The sequence below is a fragment of the Artemia sp. Qi Xiang Cuo genome, unplaced genomic scaffold (assembly GCF_049724085.1).
Source record: "Artemia sp. Qi Xiang Cuo unplaced genomic scaffold, ASM4972408v1 HiC_scaffold_3198, whole genome shotgun sequence".
Taxonomy (NCBI): domain Eukaryota; kingdom Metazoa; phylum Arthropoda; class Branchiopoda; order Anostraca; family Artemiidae; genus Artemia; species Artemia sp. Qi Xiang Cuo.
In genome coordinates this window covers 140,010-143,082 of record NW_028300592.1, presented here as the reverse complement: position 1 = coordinate 143,082, position 3,073 = coordinate 140,010, and positions in this window count along the sequence as shown.

Genomic DNA, 3,073 nt, shown 5'->3' with positions numbered 1-3,073 from the left:
CCAGGGACTTCTTGCTGTCCGGTTCTAAGCCGGCTTAAGCACTTCGGTGTAGACTTGAGAAGATGTGTGATCCCCGTCCTGCACTGGTATCTGGGATCATTGCTTTTCCTGAGGCGAAAATAATTTCAATGATTTAAAGAACATGAAAATTGGAACCTGGAATGTTACGACATTAGAAAATGACTATCGTATCGACATTTTGACTGACGAATTCAGACGATTTGAACTGGATTTATTAGGAATTTCAGAAACTCATATCCCAGGGGTAGGAAGCATGAAATTAGGTGATATAGAATTTGTTTACTCAGGCAGGAAGGATGGGGTACATAGACAGGGAGTAGGGCTCATGATGAATAAGGAAGATACTAAGTCTTGTTTAGGCTGGGAGGGTATTAATATTAGAGCAAAAATTGCTTTTTTTATGACTAAAAAGTTCAGGGTATCAGTTATAGTAGTATACGCCACAGTAGAACCGACTGACGTAGATATTAGTGACTCAGATGAATTTTACTTACAGTTACAGGAGCAAATAGACAAGGTCCCAGGTACAAATATGATGTTATTACTGGGATATTTTAACGCCCAGGTTGGTAGAAATAAGGATAGATGGTATCCCAGCTTAGGTAAATTTGGTGTAGGAAAAGGAAACAGTAATTGATACAGACTTTTGCAATTTTGTAGGTATAACAATCTAGTTATAACCAATACGGTGTTTGGTCATAAAATGGCTCATAAGCTAACATGGTATTCACGTGATGGTAAGACAGCAAACCTTATTGATAATGTTATAGTAAACCAAAGACTGGAAGGATCAATACAAGATACTAGGGTATATAAGAGTGCTGTTATTGATGTTAAAAGTAAAGATCACCATCTAGTAGTATCAAAGGTTAATTTCAAGCTTAAATATTGGAAGGGTAACTACCTCCTAGGAAGTTATGATTCTGGTAGACTCAAAGCGGAGACTTTGAGAGAAACTTTCCAGGACCAGTTGAATAATAAACTTCAGATTTTAAAATTTGATAATGTGTACGATGGTTGGAATAATTTTAGAAAAATAATTTGTGAAGTTGCGGACGGTGTCTTAGGGAAGAAAGCTAGAACTGCAGCTAAGAATATTAGTGAAAAAGCTTTATGTTTAATAGAAAGGAGAAAGGACTCGTACAAGAATTATCTGAGTGATAGATCGCATGAAAACAAAAGAAATGTAAAGAAAGTGGAGAAAGCATTGAAATATGAACTAAGGAGGTGTGAAGTGGAGGCCATGGATAAAATTGCCGAGGATTTAGAAGATGCAGCTAGAAGGCATAATAGTAAAATATTGTACTGGCACGTTAACAAATTGAGAGGTAGTAGTCAATCCGGACTTGTCTCAGATAAAGAGAGGAAAGGGGTGGCAATTAGCGATAAGGAAAAAGCTAAAGAGAGATGGGCCGAACATTTTGAGAACTTGCTTAACCGAGATAGAGTTGCAGGTAAAAATATAGAGGAAAATGAAAAAGTTTGTGATACCTTGGATGTGAAGGAAGATTTGTTTTGTGAGGAGGAAATAGCAACAGTACTAAAAGGATTAAAGAATAATAAGGCTCCAGGTGCTGATAGGGTAGTAAATGAGTTTCTTAAATATGGTGGCTCTGAGGTTAGAAATAAGTTATTGAAGATTATGAATATGATTTTTGAAAAAGGGGAAGTACCTAACGATTTTAGGAAAACCTTAATTAAGCCACTTTATAAGAAAGGTGATAAAAGTGAGTGTGGTAATTATCGAGGCATTAGTCTGGTCTCTGTAGGTAGCAAATTGCTTAGTAATATGATACTTTTTAGACTGAGAGATGCCGTAGACAAAGTTTTAAGAGAAGAGCAGTGCGGTTTTAGAAAAGGTAGAGGATGTGTTGACCAAATTTTCACTCTTAGGTTAATAATTGAGAATTGCCTAAGTTTTCAAACACCTTTGGTCCTCAGTTTTATAGATTATGAGCAAGCGTTCGATTCTGTTGATAGAGGAGCTTTAGTAAAGGTTTTATCCTTGTATGGTATACTAGACAAATACATTAAAGTGATTAGTGCTATGTACGAGAATAACACTGCTGCGGTTAAGGTAGGAAATGAGGTTAGCAGCTGGTTTTGTATTAAATCAGGAGTTAAGCAGGATTGTGTTCTATCCCCCTTTATATGGATTATTTTGATGGACTTTGTTTAAGGAGCACAGGAAAGGCAACTAGAGACCATGGAATGAACTGGGGAGGAAAAATTCTCCTGGACCTGGATCATGCTGATGATTTAAGCATTCTATATGAAAGTGTGAACAAAAATGAATGAAGTTTTAGAGGTTTTACAACTTCAGGGTGCTAATATAGGTTTGAAATTTAATATTAAGAAGCCTAGGTCACTAAGACTAGGAATATGTGAAGATGAAAAGGTGACATTGGGTAATGAAAAGATTGATCAGGTGCGCAGCTTCACTTACCTTGGTAGTATTATTAGTAAAGATGGTAGGAGCAGTGAAGATGTTAAAAATAGAATAGCCAAGGATCAGGGTGTTTTTTCACAGTTAAAAAAAAGTATGGAAGAATAGGAAGTTAAGTCTGCAAACCAAGATTAGAATATTAGAAGCTACAGTGATGACAGTGGTCAAATATGGCTCTAAAACATGGACGCTCTAAAAAGTGGATGAAGATTTGCTAGATGTTTTCCAGAGAAATTGCTTAAGGATTGTTCTGGGTACCCGGCTGACTGACCGTATTTCAAACAATAGGCTATACGAAAAATGTGGTTCAATACCGCTTTCTAGGTCTATAATGAAAGAAAGGTTGAGGTGGTTAGGGCATGTTGTGCGGATGAAGGATGACAGATTGCCGAAGATTGTTCTTTTCGGCCAACCATCTAGGGCTAAACGGAAAGTAGGCCGTCCCCGTCTGGGTTGGGACGACTTCATAAAGAAAGATTTAAAGGAAATGGGAACTTCGTGGACAGGTGTCAAAAGGGAGGCCTTCAACCGAGTGGGGTGGAGGAGGAACGGGCGTAGCTGTGCTAGACTCAGGCGGCTTGGTGCTGCGATGAGTTGTTAGTAGTA